We start from the raw sequence: 25365 nt of genomic DNA on the forward strand, positions 1-25365 counted from the left end.
GCCGCTGATCGGCAATTAGACGTGTTGTCACACCAAAAATGGTTATCGTAGATTTCAGTGGGTTAATACAATATAAGCATCAATAGAGAAGGTGCAAAACAAATTAACAAACTTAGTAAAAGCATCAATTGGAAACTAATGATCAAAAATAATCAACACTGGCTTGTTCGTTAATACAGTGATTATTGTTTTGCTAATTTCTTCGTGCTCTACACTCCAAAACAAGCTATTATTTTCAGATGTAAGAAAATACAAAGGGTTCAAAAATTGTTCAAAATCTCAGAAACAAATTTGCGAAAATACGACATCAAACCGATGAGCTGTCGTAATGTAGCCATTGATTTCGATTTTGCTTTAATTTTCCGCCGTGTTGACCAATGTAACAAAAGCAGTATTTAATTGATTCCGAGGGCATTGGAATCTGATGATATCCACTAGACATAACAAGAGAAATAATTTGCTCCCCGAAGTCTAGCCACTTTATCTGATATCAGAGGTAATGGAATTTTATCAGCTACTGTATTTTTATTTAATTCCCGATAATCAACTCAAAGTTTTGCTGAACCATTCTTTTTATTTACATATAACAAATGGAGATTTACTAGGTCTGATAACTTTTTACTCAATTAATTCTTTATTTTTTCCACGTACTAGCGCCCTCTCACTTGGACCAAGTCTATATGGTCGCTTTTGAACAGTCTTAGTTGATTCAACCAGTCAAATACAAAAAAAAAAAAAACAAAAACTATACCAAAAAACATTGAGCCAATATTTGTCGGCCAATGACAATATTATTTTTGATTTCACAATCTGGTACTATGTGAAAAAAACTACCAAAGAATTACCATCAACAATGATAATAGTCTTGATTTTCGGAGTACTGTATTACTGTACTTTCTTTAATTAATGAACACTCAGTTTCCGGATCAAATGTTATTGGAAATCTCTCACAATTAACCAGCATACTCAATTTAGGCTCCACCATAGTGCACAGCTCCATTCTCTTCCGATCTTACTCCCAATCCGGTATTCTGCACTTTTTTGGGACAATTTGTGGCAATGTGCCCCGGCTCCTGGCATTTGAAACAAGTTATAGCTGCCCTTCCATGATGAGGCTGCCCAGAACGCCGCTCCTTTTCAGTTGATGAAAACTGAAATCCTAGTCCAGATCTACAGTCTTGCTTTTTATGTCCTGGTTTTCCACACTGATAACATTTTAGTTCCGCAGTTTTAGCCCGCTTGGTCTTTGGTTCCCAGTTTGGTGCAATAGAACGCTCCTCCAGCGCAGAGTATACTTGCAGCTCCGCTTGCAGCTCACGTCGATTGCTGACATGCGTTGTGTGTATCATTCGTTGTAAACGCCGGTCGAAATTAGCCATATGCCCAAGAATCAAAGCGATGGAAATTTGTTCACAATTTAAATTACGCAATTTTGTGCACAGTGACGTCACGCTGCGACTCGCAAAAACAGGCAAGCTCTCACCGTTCTTTGGGCGACTATTCAGAAGATTAAAAATAACAGCGGCTGGCGTCTCTAAAGTCTCGTATCGCTGCTCAAACAATTGCCGAAACTGTTGCCAAGTTATTCCTGGGTAGCAGATTTGTGATAACCACTGGGCCGCTGTGCCTTCCAAGGCCTTACTCAGCGCTAATATAAGAGCGCTGTCACTTAGCGGATTCGTTCGTAAAATTATGTCGACCGTAGCGCACCACTGCGTGGCATCCACCCCAGCAATGTCCGGATTATATTTCCGCAAGCAAATCTCGCTAGTCTGTTAAACTGTGCTCGCCGGCATCTGTAGCTTCTAAGTTTCAAAGTTTGGTTAGGGCCGAATCCCACTTCTGATGTCGGAGAACTAAAGTCATCCCCTTGTAAGTCATCATTGCTGGTTACTTGATCGTTCGGTTCTTGATTGTCTGAACTTAATTCTGGCGAGTGCAGCGAGTCTTCCATGCCGTTGTTGCTCATTATTGTCTCTTAAGGATCACTCACGGGTCTATATCACGATACGCTAAAAACCAGAAGAATAAAAAAGGGGGCCAGACCTAGCAACGCATACGAAGCCACACTCGGCCTCAGCGCGCAAACTGAGTCCCCATTCTACCAAAACTAGTATCTAGTATATCTAGTATACCAGTCATACCTGTCGAGATGCTGCACTATATACTCTCCGACATATGTATGTATTCGAATTAATAGAAATCAGTCCACTGAGATGGGAGCAGGCCATATCTCATTGGACTGATTCCTATTAATTCGAATACATACATATATGTAAAACATTTTACTGCTACCACTGATTTGAATTTGTAAACAAAAAAAAGAAAGGTATGCTGAAATAATAAAAAATATATTATAACATATAATATTCATATTTTTATCATAACCCAATACGCCATTATTCTTAGGGTACCAAGTTTGAAAAATCAAAAGACAAAATATTCTTGATGCGCCAAAATGGAGTAAACGCGCACATGCTCCCGTGTATGAGAATTAATGATCACGCATACATAAAAAGACCAATTCAAGCGCAGGACAGCCTTCTTCAAAATGCACCTCTCTGCGACTGAACCCGTGCAATGAGTGCGCGAGCACAAAAATTAATATAAGAATGAGAGAGCAAAAAACCCGAATGCACACGAAGCGCCGGGGCCTGCTGCTGAGAGCCCGGAGCCTGCCGCTTACCAATTTTTGTGTCATAATTCGTTGTATGAAATGAGCAGTCTATATGTTGTATGGTAAGTGCCTGTACCATGTGCATCATGATAAGGTGGCGCCCTCTTACGCGGGAACCCGAACTCTGCCGTACTGGCAACGCAACAATTACAATCATCTGAGTAGAAGTCAGTGGTCTGTGGTCAATATCAATTTTGACAGAGCTATATTTCCGTTTTGGGGTAACCTGCTAAGCCCACGGCTTTAGCTTATTCTTTTCTATTTCCACCGCCAACGATGCCGGTAGCCTGGAATAAATTTTCTCCGACCAGCAGGCAGGCCTCGTGGTTTCTTGGTTACTTGGGTAAGAAATATACTGTGAGTAACCACCATCCAAAAGAAAAAAAAGGAACGAAAGCTTATTAGTGTTTTTATTCAATTTTGTAAGGATGCGATTGCTGGGGTCGGCGTCTCAGTCGTCCCAGGATCCTCCCCAGATAAATTTATAATCTGTTGAGACAGTTGAGGACGGGAGTATCGGTCAAAGAGCTTGATTTAGGGCACTCTCGTGGTCGGAAACTTGGCAATTCTAGCAGGGATTCATATCCGAATGCCTCCGCATTGAAAACTAGCTAAAATTACACAGCCCGCGTAGCCGCGGGGAAAACTAGCTAAAATTATTCATCCCGCGTAACCGCTGGGAAAGCTAGCTAAAACTACCATGCCCACGTATCCGCAGGGAACACGAGCTAAAATACACAGCCCGCGTGCCCGCAGGGAAAGCTAGCTAAAACTACCATGCCCGCGTATCCGCAGGGAACCTTGACCAACACTGACACCCCCGCGTATCCGCACGGAATACTAGCTAAAACTACTCAGCCCGCGTAACCGCAGGGAAAACTAGCTTAAACTACCATGCCCGCCTATCCGCAGGGAACCTTGACCAGCACTGACAACCCCGCGTGGCCGCAGGAAAAATCAGCTAGAACTTAGTCAGCCCGCGAAACCGCAGGGAACCCGACCGCCCCGCGTAACCGCAGGGAACCCGACCGCCCCGCGTAGCCGCAGGGAACCTGACTATGATCACCACGCCCCGCGTAAGCGCAGGGAACCCGACCGCCCCGCGTAACCGCAGGGAACCTAGCTAAAACTACCATGCCCGCGTAACCGCAGGGAAAACTAAAACACATTCACTTTTGACAGGGTAACAATTGGTTAATTTATTTTATCCTCGCATAACCACTCGCACTCGGTTCCTGCCTCGTTGTCCCTAACCGCACTCCTCTCACCTCGTTCCACTTGGCCAGGTTGTTGCTGTGGGCGTTCTTTTTCTGCTACTCCGTTTGCAGCGTGGCTGGTGCGGATCGTAAAGGAATGCGGAACGTGGTACGGACGCGGGCTTATTCCTAGCGTTTTCCGATGGCCCGACCGTCGTCGTTCCCGGTAAAATCAAGAGTGACCCCGATTTTGCCGCGTGGATCTCAATTGACCCTGTTCAGTGTGACCGTTCATTCTTTTCCAGAAAACCCCTTTAGATCGTGGTTTCTTCGGTGTGGTAGCCCTGTTGTGTGGTTGCCGGACCAGGTGTTCTGTAAAACTGGCTGTTCTAGCTATTTGCTACTTTCTGGCTTATAGTCTGCTATTTACAAATAAGTACGCGGTTATTCTATGGGCCGTAGGCTAAACTAATAATTATAAATCCCTTCAGTGGGTCTTATGCTAGTTATTGCATGTGAGTATATATATATGTACAAAAAAGAAAGAAAAATGTGATTCCTCACAATTTTTTTTAAAAAAAATATATTTCTATAACGCAACACGCGTTCAACACGCGGCTGAATAAAGTGAACTACCAGAGGCCAATTCGGATGCTGGCTTAGTACAACCATATTCCTCATAAGACCGCACCTAACCCTAACCCCACTGGCTTATAACACTGCCTAGTGGCCGTAGCACGATCAGCAGCTACACAGCAGCCTAAATAGGCCCAACAGCCAGTCCAGCAGAGCAGGTGCAGCAACAGCGGTAGTACGATCAGCCACTATCCAGCAGCCCAAATAAGCCCCAAAACACAGTTGAAATAGAGCAGAGCAGGTGCAGCAGCCGCAGCAGCTATACAGAAGCCTAAACAGGCCCAATCAGCGGGAGCTGTTTTGTTACTCATCCTAACCCTATCTAACATAAAACTAATGAACGTTGTTGCTATATTTTTCTCAGTAATTTTATTAGAAAAAAAAAAGTCTATATAGTATAAATATAGATTTTCCATAAAAAAATGTATTAATTATAATTAGAGTTCTTAATTTGCTGTGGTTATAAGATATTAGAGAGAAAAATGATTGGCAAAGAGATCGATGTTGCTGCTGAAAGCCGGTGAAAACTTACTGTGAACAAAAAAAAATTAACAAATTAAAAGTAAACAATGTTGCCGAATCAAAACCAGATGCTTCAAATAAGACCGACGACCATATAACTAAATAAACATGTATAAAATGGCTATTTGTTAGACGATCGCCGCTGCCAAAGATCTTTCGCCGCCGGAGTTAGGCGAATGTAAGTTACTTTTATCATACCTTGTTTCATTATTTCCTTTATTTAGTTATTTCGTCACTGGTCAAACCGCATAAAATTTACGATGTTTTGTTTTGAACATACATATTTGAGCGTTTAAGCTGTATTGCAAGTTCTAAAGCTCTGTTTTAATAAACGAGGGCCGATACAAAAGTTCCCTCAAGATTTACACGCAGTCACTTATAAATTTAAAAACCTAAAATCTTTACAATGCTCATGTACTATTAACCTACATGATTTTTTTATATAAATTTATATATATATAGTAATCATTATTTGTATATATATTAATCCCGTTCTCTTTCAGCTACTTTGAACTCTTTGCAATTTTTAACAAGAAAAAAAAAAGAAATTAATTAGTTAGACAGTTTTTGTATGTATTTAAATAAAACTGAAATTGTGTGAAGCATTAATTTTAAAACTATTTTTTTTTGTAACACACAAGAATAAAGAAAAAATAAATAAGTGAAATCGAAATAATAGAGAGCTTTTGCTAGAAATAAAATCTACCTATATTTAAAAATTCTTTATAGTATTGAAATATGAAATTTAAACGAACAAATTTAATAGAGAATAAGAGTATACGAAACAACAACAAAAATATGTCAGCCCATATGAAAGGGATAGCTTGTAATTATAATTTGTATTAAAAGAAATGAATTTTAACTAAGTTCCTCCTTATCCGGGGATCATTGAAGTCGAGTGTCATTTAAAAAGGTTATTGGTAGTCACTTCAATCGATCGAAGAGGAAAGATGGACCATTAGGATCATGGTAGGGTGGGCCTTCTTGGCGTTGTAAAAGGAGTGATGTTTTGGCAAGTGTATCTCTCACATTTTCAACGTATTCAACCTTTTTTTCTTTTTTTTTCTTTAGCTGCCCAATGTCCCCAAATAAATAGTACGCGAATTTTAATTGATATCTACTAGCATACGAGCATTATAACGTGGCGGTTTTCTTTTCTTTCGTTAACCCACCCAATGCCGACCAGTCATATGAAACGCCGAGGATATCGCGTACTCTTAATAGATCGTTATATGCTACAGAAATAATTATGGCTCCCAACCGTGTGAGACCCGACCTTGGCTGCTTCGATATAGAATAAATGGTCAACTTCATCAAACAGTGCGAAATTTTCATATACCACTGGAGTACGGTCAGAATTATTTCTGGTATTTACCTTTTCTAAGCCAAGCAGAAAATAAAACTATTTGCACCTTGACTTTAATTTAACATGTATCTAGATTAGCGTACTATTGGTATAGAAACGTTCCGAACACTTTTAATTTCGATGCGTCAATAAAGAGAAAATTTATTTAAGAAGATTTTTATCACCTGCCGCAGCTAAATACAAACTCAGATAGACCCTTGAAGTACAAAGGAAATAGATACACTTTTATAAAAAGGGTGCTTAGGGTTTCCAAAACGCTGCTTTAAGATACGAACTAATCTCTTGCCAGGACTATAAACTTGGATATAGATGGCTATTAGTGGCAGTACCGCTTTGGTTGCAAACAAGTAAAAAATCGTAACAGAGGTGTGCCAGAGTAGAAGCTTTATTTAGTAGCTTTTAACGTTTTGGATCACACATTTGTACGAAGGTTGGAATGTCTGCAATAGTTAAACCTAATTTTTGTTGTTTACTTTTGATACACAATGCTTAAGCAATTATGATTACCAGACACGAAGATTGTTCTGATTCCCGGAAATTGTTTGTAATTTCAAAGAAAACAAAAAACTTTTTAAATATTGAGTTATCTTTTTGATTAATTTTAAGAAAAAATTAATGATTATTAAGAAATGTTAGGTGAAGACGAACCAGCAGAAGATATTTCCGTCACGGCAAACGGTGATTGCTTTATTTGTCTAAGAGGAATTGAATACGCTGCTCAGTTGTTATCTGCTAACTGTGGTCATACTTTTCATCGAGTTTGTTTTAACACAAAGGTCCGAAATCATAAAAATTGCCCTGTGTGTAAAGCAGATTTAAAAACGGTAGTGAAAGTGCAAGTAGACCATCGAGTGCATTGGTTAGGTCTCAGATTGATTTGAGCAAGGAACTAGCAGGAAATCCTATTACAGACGACTTTAACATGGAAGAGTTACAGCAAGCCGTTAAGGAATCTAATAAAAGAACGGAAGCTTTAGCAGAAACTATTAGCGCTGGGTTTCAACGAATGTTAACTCTTTTGGAGAACCAACAACAAGCCCCAGATGCTGGTAATAGGCTAATAGAGAGTGATGATGAGCTTCAGGAAAGAGGGAACTTTCCTGCAGCAGGACATTCTTCGGCTGCCGGAAATCTTCCTCCAATAGCAAGTAGGCCTGTAGCAGAAAATTCATCTCCAGTAGGAAATCGTTCGACAATAGGAAATGAGTCTGAAGCTAGATTTTCGCAAATGAATACAGATTTAAGACCAGATCGTATTAGCCAGATAATGATAAACTGGAAACTGTGTTTCTCAGGCCGGTCAAACATGTCGATTGATGAATTTATATATCGACTTGAAGCCCTTACCTATCAAACTCAAACTGGTAACTTCGATCTAATATTTCGCTACATAAGCAATATATTAGACGAAAGTGCTAATGACTGGTTTTGGCGTTATCACAAAAGCGTTCAACTAAGTCAGGGTACTAGATCATTGCAGTGGGTAAATTTGCGTGCCGCTATGAGGGCTCAGTTTAAAGAGGAACTTACGGATCTCAACATTCGCTCAGCAATAGATCGACGTAAGCAGAAGGAAAACGAATCGTTTGATGAATTTTATGAGTCGATCGTATTGTTGGCCGATAAACTTTCGGTTCCATTGTCAGACTTAGCATTGTTGGAAACTTTACGGGCTAATTTGCTGCCACAAATTCAACATGAACTTCTTTATGAAAAAGTGACTAGCACACCACACCTACGTCACTTAGTTAGAACTCGTGAGGTATTTATGCTGAGCTTGACAAAGAATAAACCTATATCGCAAAGGCCACAACCTCCTCTACGACGTACAATTCACGCTATAGAGACACATGGCGATTGCGAAGAGGGTTTCAGCGATGAAGACGAAAGTCTTGAGGTAGCAGCAAATAATTTGACTTGCTGGAACTGTCGAGCGAAAGGCCATCGATACCAAGATTGTCTTTGCGAACGGCAGGTGCTTTGTTACAGCCCAACACTTTTAAACCATCCTGTACGAAATGTACTGGCTCAAAAAACTTAGTAGATCGTGCACCAGTGGCAAGTGCACGGAAGAAACAAACAGCAAGTACGACTCAGACGGATTTGTAGAGCCACCTGAATCTACAAAAACAATTCTACCAGACAGAACCACAAACCTGCCAATACCAAAACTTTTGCATTCACCACCAGCAAGAAGCAAAAGATCTCGCTTGCGAATCAGTGAATACTATAGGAAAATTAGAAATGAAAAACAGTCCTTGATCTCAGTCCTTATGCCGAAGTCACTATCTTTGGGAAACAGATGATAGGGTTGTTGGATACCGGCGCATCTATTAGTTGTATAGGAGGAAACTTCGCCAACGAACTGTCTTGCCGAAATGTAAATTTTAAGCAAATGTCCTCAAATGTGCGCACGGCAGATGGTCAGTCACAGTCTATAATTGGTAAACTTAATGTAGACGTCACTTATCGAGAGACAACAAAACGCCTAAATTTGTACATCGTTCCGTCACTTGTTCAGTCGTTATATTTGGGCATTGACTTTTGGACTGCATTTGTTATGCTACCTTCTGGATTGTCAGTCCGAGACGTAATTGCTAGCTTAGCAAGTCCGGGTGTAGAAGAAGCTGTTGCTGTTTCGCAACGTAATTTAACAGAGCACCAGCGTACTTTATTGGAAAAAGCTATTCAATCATTTCCATCATTTTCTGAAAAGGGTCTGGGTAAAACAAATTTGTTGCATCAGGAAATAGATGTAGGTAGTACAAAGCCCATTAAGCAACGACATTATCCAGTTTCCCCTGCAATCGAAAAGCTTATTTATGAGGAAATAGATCGTATGATTGGTCTTGGAGTCATTGAAGAATCCAATAGTTCGTGGTCTTCGCCAGTAGTGATCGTAAGAAAGCCCGGCAAGGTGCGCCTCTGTATAGATTGTCATAAAGTCAATAAGGTGACACGAAAGGATGCTTATCCTATGCCAGTACAGCAGAACAGTTGCAGCAACAGCAGGGCTACCCAACAGCCCAAATAAGCCCAATACTCAGGGGAAATAGAGCAGAGCAGGTGCAGCAACCCCAAAGCTATCTTCAGCAGCTATACTGAAGCCTAAAAAGGCCCAACAAGCTGTCCATTGCAGAACAGCAGCCGCAGCAGCATCAGCAGTAGCTGTTGCTACTCATCCTAACCCTACCTCAACATAAATCTAATGCACGTTGTTGCTATATTTTTCTCAGTCTTATAAGAAAAAAATCTACCTAGTACGAATATAAATATTCGATAAAAAAATGTAATAATTAAAATAAGAGTTCTAAATTTGCTGTGGTTATGAAATATTAGAGAGAAAAATGATAGGCAAAGAGATCGATGTTGCTGCTGAGAGCGGGTAAAAACTTACAGTGAACAAAAAAAAAATAAATAAATTAAAAGTAAACAATGTTGCCGAATCAAAACTAGATGCTTTAAATAAAACCATGACCATATAACAAAATAAATCTGTATAAGAAGTCTATTTGTTAGACGATCGCCGCTGCCAAAATCTTTACAATGGTCATATTCATTTAACCTACATGATTTTTTTACCCTTGCAGAGGGTATTATAATTTCAGTCAGAAGTTTGCAACGCAGTGAAGGAGACATTTCCGACCCTATAAAGTATATATATTCTTGATCAGCATCACTAGGCGATTCGATTTAGCCATGTCCGTCTGTCCGTCCGTCCGTCTGTCCGTCCGTCCGTCCGTCTGTCCGTCCGTTTCTACGCAAACTAGTCTCTCAGTTTTAAAGCTATCTGCATGAAACGTTCCCAAAAGTTGTCTTTCTATTGCAGACTTATATACAAGTCGGAACGAGGCGGATCGGACGACTATAGCATATAGCTCCCATGGGAACAATCGGAAAAATAAATTTAAAAAAATTATAACTTTTCTATTTTTAAATTTTTTTTTTAGTTCTTAGACACATAGTAATGGTTAATTATTTCAGAATAACGATTTAAATTTCATCAAAATCGGACGACTATAGCATACAGCTCCCATAGGAACAATAATAAAAATAAATTAAAAAAAAATTATAACTTTGGTGTTTTTTTATTTTTTTTTTAGTGCTTCGAGATATGGTAATGGTTAAATATTTCAAAATTACGATTTAAATTTCATCAAAATCGGACGACTATAGCATACAGCTCCCATAGGACCAATCATAAAAATAAAAAAAAAAAAAATATAACTTTGGTGTTTTTTAACTTTTTTTTAGTGCTTCGAGATATAGTATTGGTTAAATATTTCAGAATTACGGTTTAAATTTCATCAAAATCGGACGACTATACCATGAAATAGCTGCAAGGGTATATGAACTTCGGCACGCCGAAGTTTGCTTCCTTTCTTGTTTTTATATTAATTTATATATATATAGTAATCACTATTTATATATATATTAATCTCGTTCTCTTTCAGCTACTTTGAACTCTTTGCCATTTTTGACAAGAAAAAAAAAAGAAATTAATTAGTTAGACAGTTTTTGTATCTATGTAAATAAAACTGAAATTGTGTGAAGCATTAATTTTCAAACTATTTTTTTTTTGTAACACACAAGAATAAATAAAAGAATAAAAAAGAATAAATAAATGAAATCGAAATGATAGAGAGCTTTTGCTAGAAATAAAATCTACATATACTTAAAAATTCTTTATAGTATTGAAAAATGAAATTTAATATGAATACCGTTTATTTTTCTAAAGCTGAAATAATATAAAAATAAACAAATTTAATAGAGAATAAGGGTATACGAAACAACAACAAACATATGTCAGCCCATATGAAAGGGATAGCTTGTAATTATAATTTGTAATAAAAGAAATGAATTTTTAACTAAGTTCCTACTTATCCGGGGATCATTGAAGTCGAGTGTCATTTAAAAAGGTTATTGGTAGTCACTTCAATCGATCGAAGAGGAAATGATGGACCATTAGGATCATGGTAGGGTGGGCACTTCGCCTTCTTGGCGTAGTAAAAGGAGTGATGATTTGGCAAGTGTATCTCTCACGTTTTGTTTTGTTTTCGTATTCTTTCCTTTCTTCAACCTTTTTTTTTTTTTTTTTCTCTAGCTGCCCAATGTCCCCAAATGAATAGTACGCGAATTTTAATTGATTTATACTAGCATACGAGCGTTATAACGTGACGGTTTTCTTTTCTTTCGTTAACCCACCCCATGCCGACCAAACATATGAAACGCCGAGGATGTCGCGTACTCCGCAAACACGTTAATTTTTCTACCACTTTTTCTTGATAGATCGTTATATGCTACAATAGTCAATGTAGTTTTTGTATGTTTTGTTGTTTAGGCCTGTTTACATTGAGTATAGTTTTTCGTTGTGGCTTGCAACGTCACGCTTCATATTTTTCCAGTAGGTATGTCTTTTTATTTTCGCTAGCGTTTTTGTAAATCCTATATGTCCGCCTTGTATTGGATCATTATGTAGTCTAGACAGTAAGCTTCTATTTCTTTTTTATTATTTATTGTGGTCACCGGATTGAGTAGAGCTACTCTTAAATTAATTAATATTTTATTGCCCATATTTTTGAATACTCTATCTATCTATTAAAATAATTTTAAAGATTTTCTCGCTAAGTGCCAACTTAAGTTGGCTAATATTATTTATACCGGCTATTTATTCCAGCCTTTGTAAAAACTGATTTAAATTTAATATTCCCTTGGTATATAGATCATCAACATTTGTTCTAGCATATATGTTTTTCCTTATTTTTAGGAAACAATTGAATGCTGTTAAATGCAAGGTCACTGCTTTTTTAACATCTTCATTGCGAATGACGTCAAATACTTTGGGCTAAGAAGCTGCCGGTTGCTTGTGCAAATACGAGCTTGATTTTGAATCTGCACAGATTTTAATTTTTCTGTCTACTTTGTAATCTTGTAGTGACTTTTAAAATTTGTTTGTTAATGTCTTTAAGTTCTACGATGTTTATTTTTGATAATGCATCTGCCACGTAAATATTCTTTCCCTTAAGATACACCGCTTTAAATTAAAATTCATCTTAATCCAGTATCATTCTTGTTAGTTTAGAAGTTGGATTTTTCATTGAAAATAAGTATGTTAAAGGCTTGTGGTCTGTTTTTAATAGTGAAGGGCTTGCCACATACATATGGTCTGAAATGATTTACAGCCCAGTATATTACTTTCGCCTTTTGTAAATGTTCTTAAAGCGTAAGGAAATCTATCCGATCATTTGATTGAGTTTAAACTGCTCCGCAAGCTTGCTTCTAGCATCTGTTGTTATACTGAATTCTTTATTAAAATCTGGGTATTGAAAGAGGGTTAGTTGAATTAATACATTTTTAAGGTATTCAAAGGTTTTGAGTTTGAGTTAAGTGTCTTAAGTAACGAGAGAAATTTAGTCTGAAGCGTCTGTAATGTTTGCAAAAAGCTACAAATCTTCTTGATTCATCTGCATCGGATGGGACAGGGTATTTAGTTATTACGTCACATTATTTATCATCAGGTAAATACATTTTTTTTTGTGCATCTATGACCTAAGAATGTGACTTCGTGCGTAAAAAATAAACATTTGTCTGAGTTTAGCTTGAGTTCTTACTTTCGACATAGGTTAAATACGTTAGTAAAATTTTGGATTGTATGACTTTTAGACGACCTATTACTACCAGGTTATTCATGTAAAGGAAAGATGGAGATGGTTTTAATCCCGAAAAAGCTAATGTCATCATTCTTTGAAATGAATTAGAAGCTATTTTTACGCCATAAGGTAATCGTTTGAAACGGTATGAGTCTTTTCCTGAAGTAATTTAATGCAATCCAGACATGAAAAGAATTTTGCTTTGCCAGGTTGATCGAGTATATCATCGATTCGAAAATGGGTAATGGGAATTTATCTGCAAATAATTTTTATTTATTTGTCGGTAGTCAATAACTAATAACCGTCTTTTTTCTTCTGTTCCAGGAAGTGATTTCTTGGGCACAAGAAGTAATGGGCTATTGTATTCTGATACAGATGGTTCTACTAAGACATCTTTAATTAGTTTTTCAACTTGCTTATCTATTTCTTCTTTTCGGCTATGGGGTGATCTATAATTTTTAATATAAACTGGAACGTCAACATTCAATCTTAATTTTTTCATACAAATTTTTTGAGGATATAGGTTCTGTTTCTAGTCCGAATATATCAGTAAATTCGTTGTATAATTTAGTGAGGGTACTTTTAAACATTTCAGAAAATTTTTGTTCATTTGTTTAAGACTTCGTTTATTCTGATTTTAGTTTCTCTATTTTGTGGTTTTTGATAGTTATCTAATGGTTCATAATTGACTTTATAAATATTTATAATTTTATTTATGGTGCTTGCTATTATTAGACCTTCGGCTGTGTACTAGTTTTTAATAAGTATTTCTATGTGAGACGTATTTATATAGATTTTTCTTACGACTTCGGATCGAGCAGGAATTATAAGATTATTGTCTATTGAATTTATAATTGGAGTATTGATGTCTTGATCGAAGTTTTCAGGTCTAGTTGACAATTTAATGTATTCAGAAAGTCTATTCCTATTATACCGTCACAGGGTATTGAAAAGTAGTCAATAACTATTTGAACGCTGAATAATATTATAAATTTTCCTGTTTGTATTTCCATAAATGTTAAACCTTTTGAATAAAGAGTACATTCTCCTATTCTTTTTATTATGTTTGTTCTCTCTATGTCATTATAGTTCTCAGAATTTATTTTTAAAATACTTAAATCAGCTCCTGTATCTATTGAAAGGTTTAAGGGTGATAGATATTTTTTTGTAAATAATCTCAACATTTATTTAAACACAGTTTTTTATACAGTTGCTTTGTGTGGCTTTTTCTTCCTAAGGGAATGTTTAGTATTCCGGTTCTGTTTCAATAGATCTTATTCAAGCTGTAAAGTTGTGTCCTTCTGTATCGTTCTCAACAGGAGGTCATTGTAAGAGGGGTTCCTGGTCGATTGCAAACGCAGACAATAGGTTTCAAGAAAAATGTAAGTTTTCAAATCTTTAGGTTGTACAAAGAAAAATGTGTAAATTTATTTGGAACGGCGGCGTGCGTTCTCAATCATTCGTTATTGCAGACTGTTCTCTTTCGCTCTGTTGCTCTTTTCGCTATTCCTCAGTAGTTTCTGGAATAGTTGATCAATCTGCTGATTGCGATTCCAGTGTGACAAGCAGTTAACTCAATATGCCGACCGCCAATGCTAAGCCTAGCATGAGACATCCTTGCTTGTCCCTGACTTAGTGGTTTGAGCTTAACTGGCTTATAGGTTCTTGGACTAGGACGAGAATAAAAGAGCATGAAGCGTGCTCAAGCAATATCTATAACAGTTGGGGTGCATAGTGGAGTGCGCTTAAGCATGAATTGGTAGTGGACAGAGTTTCGAGACTGACCGATTTAGTTGTCCTAGTTTGGTCTTTGGTCTATGCGGACTAATGCGTCTGTCCCTGGATGCAGCTCAAAAACACGGCCGAGTAGGCATTGCGACGGCAGAAGACTTTCGTCCTTGATAAGTGCGAGGTTGTTAAACTGGAAGCTGTCTGACGCTTGGCACCACATTGGTCTTTGCTGTAGATGGCATATCATGTCCCTTGGGTTAAAAACCGTTCCTTAAACGATGTAGACTGAGGATGATATTCCGGCGGCGCCAACAATGAGTCACCGATCAAGAAGTGTGCCGGGGTTATCACTTCCAGATCGTCTTCATCAACTGTGAGAGGTCACAGAGGACGCTAGTTAAGGTATGCTTTTGTAGCCTGGGCAGCGAGTAGATTGTGTTCATATGGTGAGAGAAAACTTGTCGATTGTTATACCTTTTAATCTTTATGCCCCAATCCAATGCATAGTTCACATCTGTGAGCGCATTTAAAGGATGTCATTATCACGGCTGAATTGCTTTCTGCAAAAGAGGCATTGTCATTAAAGAAAGAGTGAATATATAATTTATTTTACTTGAAGATTTTTTTTACTGATTATAATAATTGCTGTTTTTATTTTTATTTTTTTTTTTTTAGATTTTTTCCAAGTGATTGGCCTTACTTTCGAATCTTTTTCTCAGGGATCTATTGTGGAACAAATATAACTTGCAGATAAGAATTCCACGAAGAATAACCACAATTATTATGAAAAATATATATGTAAGATGCATATCAATATTATAAGATTCTATTTTATTTATTACATTCGCATGAGAATCCACTGTTTTGGTGACAAATAGCGCCGTTTTATAAACAAAAGTATTTTCTTGTGAGTCAAAATTTTCTACCCATTTACTAATTCGGTTCCCAAATTTTGTGGGGTTTTTTCTAAGTTATTTATATAACTTTAATATTTATGATCTAGAATTTTTTGTATGGTTTTTTAATTTCGTTTTTTGTTTTTGATTTACAGTTTTACAGTGTTTCCTGCCTGTTTAAACTTTTCGGGCCGTTTTAGTATTCAGCTTAATATGATAACTTTTTTTAATTATATCGACATCTATACACACACCCACACAAGATATACATATGCCTACACACCTACACACCCTTTCCACACATTAGATCTTACTCTTAAATCACCCCTATCAAAAGGAAACAAATCTTGAACTTACCAAATACTCTAGACATCAAGCCTAACACCCAGCCTGTATATCCCGAGATACCCATTACTTCATTTGTCAAACATAACATTTCAGAGCCTACTATAGGAGTTATTCAAATTAATCAGACATAAACATTTCCCATTAGACATAAACATTTTCCACGCCTGTTATCAACAGTCCCCTTATTGTAAACATTTCATACGCTTTTGTCGACTACAACAGACATAAAAAAATTATAAACTTTTAAACAAAGGGTCCAGCATGAGAACCCATTCATCAGCATAAAAGCTTCATCATTCTTTGAAATGAATTAGAAGCTATTTTTACGCCATAAGGTAATCGTTTGAAACGGTATGAGTCTTTTCCTGAAGTAATTTAATGCAATCCAGACATGAAAAGAATTTTGCTTTGCCAGGTTGATCGAGTATATCATCGATTCGAAAATGGGTAATGGGAATTTATCTGCAAATAATTTTTTATTTATTTGTCGGTAGTCAATAACTAATAACCGTCTTTTTTCTTCTGTTCCAGGAAGTGATTTCTTGGGCACAAGAAGTAATGGGCTATTGTATTCTGATACAGATGGTTCTACTAAGACATCTTTAATTAGTTTTTCAACTTGCTTATCTATTTCTTCTTTTCGGCTATGGGGTGATCTATAATTTTTAATATAAACTGGAACGTCAACATTCAATCTTAATTTTTTCATACAAATTTTTTGAGGATATAGGTTCTGTTTCTAGTCCGAATATATCAGTAAATTCGTTGTATAATTTAGTGAGGGTACTTTTAAACATTTCAGAAAATTTTTTGTTCATTTGTTTAAGACTTCGTTTATTCTGATTTTAGTTTCTCTATTTTGTGGTTTTTGATAGTTATCTAATGGTTCATAATTGACTTTATAAATATTTATAATTTTATTTATGGTGCTTGCTATTATTAGACCTTCGGCTGTGTACTAGTTTTTAATAAGTATTTCTATGTGAGACGTATTTATATAGATTTTTCTTACGACTTCGGATCGAGCAGGAATTATAAGATTATTGTCTATTGAATTTATAATTGGAGTATTGATGTCTTGATCGAAGTTTTCAGGTCTAGTTGACAATTTAATGTATTCAGAAAGTCTATTCCTATTATACCGTCACAGGGTATTGAAAAGTAGTCAATAACTATTTGAACGCTGAATAATATTATAAATTTTCCTGTTTGTATTTCCATAAATGTTAAACCTTTTGAATAAAGAGTACATTCTCCTATTCTTTTTATTATGTTTGTTCTCTCTATGTCATTATAGTTCTCAGAATTTATTTTTAAAATACTTAAATCAGCTCCTGTATCTATTGAAAGGTTTAAGGGTGATAGATATTTTTTTGTAAATAATCTCAACATTTATTTAAATACAGTTTTTTATACAGTTGCTTTGTGTGGCTTTTTCTTCCTAAGGGAATGTTTAGTATTCCGGTTCTGTTTCAATAGATCTTACTCAAGCTGTAAAGTTGTGTCCTTCTGTATCGTTCTCAACAGGAGGTCATTGTAAGAGGGATTCCTGGTCGATTGCAAACGCAGACAATAGGTTTCAAGAAAAATGTAAGTTTTCAAATCTTTAGGTTGTACAAAGAAAAATGTGTAAATTTATTTGGAACGGCGGCGTGCGTTCTCAATCATTCGTTATTTCAGACTGTTCTCTTTCGCTCTGTTGCTCTTTTCGCTATTCCTCAGTAGTTTCTGGAATAGTTGATCAATCTGCTGATTGCGATTCCAGTGTGACAAGCAGTTAACTCAATATGCCGACCGCCAATGCTAAGCCTAGCATGAGACATCCTTGCTTGTCCCTGACTTAGTGGTTTGAGCTTAACTGGCTTATAGGTTCTTGGACTAGGACGAGAATAAAAGAGCATGAAGCGTGCTCAAGCAATATCTATAACAGTTGGGGTGCATAGTGGAGTGCGCTTAAGCATGAATTGGTAGTGGACAGAGTTTCGAGACTGACCGATTTAGTTGTCCTAGTTTGGTCTTTGGTCTATGCGGACTAATGCGTCTGTCCCTGGATGCAGCTCAAAAACACGGCCGAGTAGGCATTGCGACGGCAGAAGACTTTCGTCCTTGATAAGTGCGAGGTTGTTAAACTGGAAGCTGTCTGACGCTTGGCACCACATTGGTCTTTGCTGTAGATGGCATATCATGTCCCTTGGGTTAAAAACCGTTCCTTAAACGATGTAGACTGAGGATGATATTCCGGCGGCGCCAACAATGAGTCACCGATCAAGAAGTGTGCCGGGGTTATCACTTCCAGATCGTCTTCATCAACTGTGAGAGGTCACAGAGGACGCTAGTTAAGGTATGCTTTTGTAGCCTGGGCAGCGAGTAGATTGTGTTCATATGGTGAGAGAAAACTTGTCGATTGTTATACCTTTTAATCTTTATGCCCCAATCCAATGCATAGTTCACATCTGTGAGCGCATTTAAAGGATGTCATTATCACGGCTGAATTGCTTTCTGCAAAAGAGGCATTGTCATTAAAGAAAGAGTGAATATATAATTTATTTTACTTGAAGATTTTTTTTACTGATTATAATAATTGCTGTTTTTATTTTTATTTTTTTTTTTTTAGATTTTTTCCAAGTGATTGGCCTTACTTTCGAATCTTTTTCTCAGGGATCTATTGTGGAACAAATATAACTTGCAGATAAGAATTCCACGAAGAATAACCACAATTATTATGAAAAATATATATGTAAGATGCATATTACATATATAAGATTCTATTTTATTTATTACATTCGCATGAGAATCCACTGTTTTGGTGACAAATAGCGCCGTTTTATAAACAAAAGTATTTTCTTGTGAGTCAAAATTTTCTACCCATTTACTAATTCGGTTCCCAAATTTTGTGGGGTTTTTTCTAAGTTATTTATATAACTTTAATATTTATGATCTAGAATTTTTGTATGGTTTTTTAATTTCGTTTTTTGTTTTTGATTTACAGTTTTACAGTGTTTCCTGCCTGTTTAAACTTTTCGGGCCGTTTTAGTATTCAGCTTAATATGATAACTTTTTTTAATTATATCGACATCTATACACACACCCACACAAGATATACATATGCCTACACACCTACACACCCTTTCCACACATTAGATCTTACTCTTAAATCACCCCTATCAAAAGGAAACAAATCTTGAACTTACCAAATACTCTAGACATCAAGCCTAACACCCAGCCTGTATATCCCGAGATACCCATTACTTCATTTGTCAAACATAACATTTCAGAGCCTACTATAGGAGTTATTCAAATTAATCAGACATAAACATTTCCCATTAGACATAAACATTTTCCACGCCTGTTATCAACAGTCCCCTTATTGTAAACATTTCATACGCTTTTGTCGACTACAACAGACATAAAAAAATTATAAACTTTTAAACAAAGGGTCCAGCATGAGAACCCATTCATCAGCATAAAAGCTTTGACCAATCCAAATTTAATAAACAAAACATGCAGCCTGACAAACCACTCATCAGGCCACCATTTCAACCAATCGAAATCTTCTGATCGAAGTCCATTTTCGCTGCTAGCGTCGCTGTCACCGAAAAAAACCATAGTTATAAGAATAATGCAATTGTAAAGACAGTTCAATTTTGGGAATCTAACTATAAACTCTTAACCAATAAAACTCCACTGTATATTAAATAAAAATCGCTTTTTTTTAATATATCTTGAAGCGAAAAATCTTATTGGCGCAACCGGAAGGATACAAGTAATATCCTACCTAAAAAGGACTTCAAAAAATCACTTCGTGAAAATAAATTCATTTGTATCCGCAAAACAAACTTACTCAAAATTATTGTGAAAAAAACAACAACATTAGTCAAATCACGAATGAGGACTTCTAGTGTCTAATTCAGCGATAATAATCTAATAACTGATATATTTTGTGTAAGCAAATATTTAAATTTTTTTTAAATAAAAAAGAAGTTAATGTGTAAAAATGGAACTGCCATCAACATCAGCCGGAGCCACAGCCGCAAAAGCAACACAAAATCTTCCAGACGTGGCCATGAACCATTTTCTTCTGCAACTTAAACAGATAAACAAATTTAATGGAGACCCACTCTACTTGGCTCTCATCATAAAGGAAGTTGACGAATTAGTTTACCATTATCCGACAACATCAGAAGCCAACACCAAATTATACAACCAGCCATCCGAAACCTTCTAGTAGGACGAGCCAGAACATTGTTGATGAGAAATGTACCACAGGACTGGAACGAATTAAGAACTTTAATTATCAGCGAATACAACAGCGCAACACCTCCACATCGAATGATTATGGAAGAATTAGAAGAACAAACAAGTAGAATATGTTGTAAACTCAACTTAGATAACAATCCATCAAACACGGTTTTAGTTTCAAGAACTTTGAATGATACTGTTTATGGGGAAAACAACCAAAATGCCACCCTTTAGTTTAGAAATATAAATTAATCGCATGATAGGTTCAATTGAAATTATTTCTTGATTTATTAGCTGTGCTCGGAGTTGCAGCGATGTTTTATAACTGACCAAAAGCTTGACTTCAAATTTGTGTGGATGTTTTCGCTGTAGCTCAGCTGAATAGATATCGCGACAAACGTAGCGAGATAAGAAAAACGAAGAACAAAGCTGCATAACAGCCCTGCGTTTGCAGCGCACACCTATGAGCATTTGACTAGGTGCTGGCGGTCTGCTCTAAACAGATACATTAGCTGAAGTGATTAGCGAAAAATTGCCAGTACAAACATATATTACGTTGAGCAAATTTGATATATCAACTCCTGTTAAATTAAAGCAAGCTGCCCAAGCTGTGTGATTGTTTGTATATAAATACGTTTAAATACCCGCTCGTATACATGATGACGACGAATATACATATTTTAGATCATCAAGAAACTTAAGCCCAAATAATCAGTCAGATAATAGTCAAGGAGAAAGAATCCAAACAATAACTACCAAAATCGGTATAACAACAATTAACAGAGACAAAACAAGTTTGACTCTGTAAGGATGCTCTCTGGCCGGGGTACAGATCTCAGTCAGATCCAGGAGTCCTTTACAAGAAATTTGTAAATCACCGAAACACCGGACTAGAGAGTATCATTCAACGAGTGAATGAGTCGTTTGGGGAGTCACGCCGAAGGTTCTCATAGACGCCGGGGGAGAGAGAGTTGGTGTCGGAGCTGGTCACGCCGTGTCTTGCCCCTGGGTGAAAAATTCCACGGGCTGGACCTTGGGGCGAGGCCAAGCCAGACGAACGGTTTCGCGAGTATGGGGACGCCGGGTAGTCCCGCCGATCACTTCCGCGATTGGGACACGTAAGTCGCTTTCCGCGTGTCGCAGGCCAAAAATTCACCGGGCTGGACCTTCGGACGAGGCCAAGCCAGGATACTATTTCGCGAGAGTAGGACCGGGGAGTTGCGTCGCGCGCAAGTCGTTCTCGATGTATCGGATGCCAAAAATCCACCGGGCTGGACCTTCGGGCGAGGCCAAGCCGGATAGGGTTTGTCAGACACGAGGGGGGATTGAGGTGAAAGGATGGCGGTACGATTGACCAGTCGGGAATGATGTCCGCGCGCAGGTCACATGCACTACGAAGAGAAAAGCTATTGTACTAGACCAGACGGGCCGGGTGTCCACGTGCCGGTCGCATGCGCTACGAGGAGGAAAACTAGGGTACTAGACCAGACGGGCCGGGTGTCCACGTACAGGTCACATGCACTACGAGGAGGGGAATCTAAGGTACTAGACCGAACGGGATGGGTGTCCACGTCGGGTCTCAAATGCTACGATGTGGGGAACCAAGATACTGGACCAGACGGGCCGGGTGTCCACGTACAGGTCCCAAATACTACGGGGAGTGAGGTTAGGATACCAGACCGGACGGGATGGATGTCCACGTACAGGTCACATGCACTACGAGGAAGGGAGCTAGGCTACTATAAATAAAAAGAATCACGATCATGGAATTTACTTTGTTTTATTATTCTATTTTATTATTATTATTATTATCCTTTTTTATTTATCTACTGTCTTCCTACGAGTCCGCTACACCGCCTTTGTTTGACGGATAGGAATTTTGCATACACTAACCTCAAAACAATCACTCGTCCACTTCTTCACGAACCGCGTGCCTTCGCGCGGTCGAGGCGCAACTCGAATTATCCGGCAAGCGAGTTAAGGGAGGCGCGTCCGCTCCGTTCTACTTTTCCGGCACGAGAGACCGCCTGCTCGATCGGTGTGAGACCACCTTCCCCACGCTCTCTTTTTCCCGCTTTCGGGATTTCTAGTATATTTCTTAATTTCTAGTATTTTTCCTTACCCACTAAAAATCTGTTGGCGTTGCCACTCGGGTTAGGAACTTAGCTTAATATTCAATTTCAACTTAAAACTTATTATTCATTATGGATCACTTACACCTATAACTTACATACTACTAACTTAATATTTAATATTCACGGTCCGACGCTTATACCTATAACCTAACATATTATTATTCAAAAATTGTATCGTACGCCTAAGTGTGTACGTTACACCCCCCCCTTTCTTCCCGCGGCGCGATAAAGAGGCGCCCGTCGCTCTTGATGGTGACGATGAAGCGGAGTCCGTCACCTCCTATGGCTATGCGGACTCGGCGTCCGCGGCCGGCCCGGGTCGCTACCTTCCTCTCGATCTCCCGGACGATACGCCTGGGTAGGTAACGTAAACCGCTACCACCAATCCAGCCCTCCGGCAACGGGCAGAGGTCGTCCTCCCCTCCTGTGGGTTCCGTCAACCTCAGTGCGGAATTCGATACGACTTCTACGCCGTCCGTCGTCGTGGCATTCGGTGGGGTATTCCTAGCGGCGGATTCGGTCGAATCGATCTCCGAAATGTCCATTAGGACCTGGTCCAGCAAGCGATCTTCCCACTCGGTCAGCTGGTCGATTGGATGAGCACAGCTAGGGAAGTGCTGGGGATCTACGTCCCCGTCCCACCGCTGTCCAGCGTCGCCTCGATAGGGGTAATCTGGCCGAGATCTGGCCGAGGTATCCACGTCCCGCGGATCCTGCTGCGGCGACGTCTGGAAGCACCGGCGGAATAATGGCCTTTCCCCTTCGTCGTCCTCGCTGTCGGAGATCAGTTCGAATCCCGCCAGGTATACGGGATCCGGGGAGTCAGATGTTATGACCCTGGGTTCGGGGAGTCCCGCTTCCTGTACGGGTTCTACCTCCTGTACCCGAACTTGGTTAGCCGGAGAGGTCTGGGTACTCTGGCTAGACATTTTCGTCTCCTTGACCCGCTCCACGGCTGGGGATGTCTGAACCCCTAGAGAAACCGACACGGGGGGCACTACAGTACGCCGGGGCGGGGTCCTCGGTTGTCCTATCCTCTCGCCGACTGCCTTCTCGACATCAACGTCGGGATCTATCACTCTGCTGTTTTCCAACGCCGGGGGCAGAGGCGGGGATGGCGGCTCGTCGACGTAGGGTCCCTCTGCTGGTAACCCCGGGACTTTGACTACCACCGAGCGGACGTCGATGCGCATGAACGAGACGTGTCCCGCATACCGGCAGACCTGGTCTTCGGACGTATGATGGTACGAATGTTCCACGTCCGGGAATCGCGGAAGACTGGGCCTTGGGTAACCCGGATGACCTGACCGAGGGTCGCGTCGGGTCCACGGGTACTCCTCCCCCGAGGTGGGCCGTCGGGACTCCGTATAGTACGGCTCCCCTGGTCGTCGTCCGTTGGGGTAACCGCTGGACCCACCTGGTGAGCTTTCCCTGGAACGTGGGGGCCTGCTGAACATCTCCGAATCCTGGTCACTGGCGTCGTCTTCGTCGTCTTCCAGGCGGTAGGGAGCGGACTGGGGCGACGTCGGATGATGATATTGTCGCGACCCGTCGGGTCGGGGGCTCCACAAGCCTCCGCGGAGTCCTGCGAACCGGGATCCTTCCGGAGCCTGAGAACAGTCGTCTGTCTCCACCGAGCTACCGTCTGTTTCGCCGTCCGACGTGAGGAACTCCCTTTCCATCGCTTCGTCGGCTCCGTCATGATGACCCGTCTCCATGTGGAAGACCTCCGTGTCGTTGGAGTCGTCCGACAACACAATTACTTCATCCATCTGAAATGGTAAACTTAACTTATTGATATTGCCCCACCTCTTCGAACTCCCTACCTGACGGTGTAGCTAACAAAGGACTCGGCCTTAATCTATTATAATGGTTATACAATAGTTACTCGACTGGTTACACAATGGTTATTCGGTGGTTATACAGTGGTTATACCGTGGTTATACAATGTTTACTAGACTAGTTGTTATACTATTCTGCGGCTGTATGCCGCTTACTGCATCGGGTCGTTCGATCCGACAATACTATCGTCGATCCTATCCGGAGGGGCTTCTGCGTAGTACGGTTTGAGCTGGGATATGTTGGCGATGCGTCGCCGTCGATCTCCGGGACGTTGCAGGCGTACCAAGTTCGGAGATGTGAACTTCGTAACGGTATAAGGGCCGTCATACTTGGGAGCAAGTTTGGCGGCGAATCCCTCGACTGCTTTCGATAAGGGATGCTGACGCAGCCAAACTTGACCGCCGAGCGTGGGTCTCCATTCTCGCCTTCGTAGGTTATAATGTCTCGCCTGGTCTTGAGACGCTCGCTGAAGATTCGCTCGTACGATGTCGAAGATGCCTTTGAGGTGAGACGCCTTGTCTTCAGGACCTGTATGCACGACCGCCGATCCGGGGGTCAGTTCATCATACAGCATCGCAGGCAAGCGTGGTTCCCGTCCTTGAGTTAGGAACGCGGGACTATACCCCGTCGAATCCGATACACTGCTATTGATCGCGAGGGATATCTCTGGCAGCATATTATCCCACGAACTCTGGTCGCCTTCCGACAGCTGGGATATCAGCGTCTTCACAGTGCGGTTGGTCCTTTCTGTGGGATTCTCTTGTGGACAATATGGAGCCGTGTACTGGACTTCTACGCCGAGCTTGGTGAAATAGTCTTTCAGGACCCGGCTTGTGAACTGGGTTCCATTGTCGCACACGAACTTCCGGGGAATGCCCACTCGTGCAAGTATACGTTCCCGAAACGCTTTCTGCACTTGAGCTGCGGTGGCTTTCCGGAGTGGTATCAGTTCTACCCATTTCGAAAATACGTCGTGAAACACCAAAAGCATGGTATTACCTTGTTTTGACCGGGGTAGCGGGCCTACAAAATCCGCGCAGAGAATGTCGAAAGGTTCGCTGACAACCCGGGTTAGCATCTTACCTGCCGCTTTGGTTTGTTCCGTCTTAAACTTTTGACAAGATTCA

This window comes from Drosophila gunungcola, unplaced genomic scaffold (assembly GCF_025200985.1).
Source record: "Drosophila gunungcola strain Sukarami unplaced genomic scaffold, Dgunungcola_SK_2 000033F, whole genome shotgun sequence".
NCBI classification, from domain to species: domain Eukaryota; kingdom Metazoa; phylum Arthropoda; class Insecta; order Diptera; family Drosophilidae; genus Drosophila; species Drosophila gunungcola.